Genomic DNA, 1,417 nt, shown 5'->3' on the forward strand with positions numbered 1-1,417 from the left:
TTAAAAAAAAGACAGATAGAAAACAGGATGAGAAGAGTGAAGCAGTGTTGGATGTTTCCAGATAGGTATGCAGTATTGTTTTATAACTCACATATAGAAGAAGAGTAAATTCTGTGTTTTTCTTTTCTTTTTTTCCCCCTCAAGGATGTGACTTCAAAGATTATAGTTTATTGTAACCTTATTTGGCTCTGAGTGCTTTCAGTGGGGAAGTCTCTGTATGATTTCCTTTGTTATAGGAAGTCTTTCTCAGATGCTGGTTGTATTAATGATGTGCTGAATGTGTAAGCAGGTTTACTGTATACTGTGGGGTTGGGATGGCAGAGGTCTCATGATGCTTATCTCATTCTCCAGTGGTGTCCTTTTAATTTATTTTTTCCCCAGTATTTTATTCATTGGTTTGAGCAGTTCAGGTTTTAGGCCAGTAGGAGATGCTCACGGATAAAAGCCAGCTGTGGCTAAAGCAGGTGGTAAATGCAATACCCAATGGTGGGCAGAGTTATAGAACATCTTAAAAAAAAAAAAAAAAAAAAAGAGTCATAGGTTTAAACCAGAAGCTAATAGCCATGCCAACTTTGTCAGACTACACCATTTTCTCCTCTATAAATGGGAATGATAATAATATCAATCCTGCAACGTTTTGTTAAAGTTTAATATAAAAAACATGTAACTAATAGAATGCCTAGCACATAGCTCTGTTTAATAAAATTTCCTATTATACTCTGATTTTATGCAGTTAAACCTTATGAAGCTGCCAACATTTGATCTTTTTAACCTACAAAAATTGTAATTTCAATGTTTCATGAAAGGAGAACAGGTTAACACTCCCCTATCCGGCCTTTGGGCCTAATAGCATACATACAGTTCAGGCATTGCCACCTTGTGGAATCTAACCATCATTTTTACAAAGTTCCAGTTATATCACAGGAATAAGCTTTAGTGATCTATTGCACTGCGTTTTGAACATGGTTAATGATATGGTTTGGATCTGTGTCCCCACACAATCTCATGTTCAACTGTAATCACCAGTGTTGGAGGTGGGGCCTGGAAGGAGGTGATTGGATCAAAGGGGTGGAGTTCTCATTAGTAGATTAGCACTATCTCCTCGGTGATGTTCTTGTGATAGTGAGTTATCATGAGATCTGGTTGTTTAAAAGTGTGTAGCACCTCTTCCCTCTCTCTCTTCCTCCTGCTCTAGCCTTGTGAGATGTCTCACTCCTCCTCTGCCTTCTGCCATGATTGAAAGATCCCTGAGGCCTCACCAGAAGCAGATGCTGCCATGCTTCCTGTACAGCCTGCAGAACCATAAGCCAATTATTAATCCTCTTTTATTTATAAATTACCCAGTCTCAGGTATTTCTTGATAGTAAAACAAGGATGGACTAACACAGTTAATAACAATGTATATTTCAAAATCGCT

At 38.0% G+C, this 1,417-nt stretch overlaps 1 pseudogene; it reads left to right on the forward strand.

The window, feature by feature from the left end:
• Positions 1 to 792: 792 nt before the first annotated feature.
• On the forward strand, positions 793 to 902 carry LOC112439185 (U6atac minor spliceosomal RNA; annotated as a pseudogene).
• The last annotated feature ends 515 nt before the right edge of the window (positions 903 to 1,417 follow it).

This window comes from Pan paniscus, chromosome 13 (genome assembly GCF_029289425.2).
Source record: "Pan paniscus chromosome 13, NHGRI_mPanPan1-v2.0_pri, whole genome shotgun sequence".
Lineage (NCBI taxonomy): Eukaryota > Metazoa > Chordata > Mammalia > Primates > Hominidae > Pan > Pan paniscus.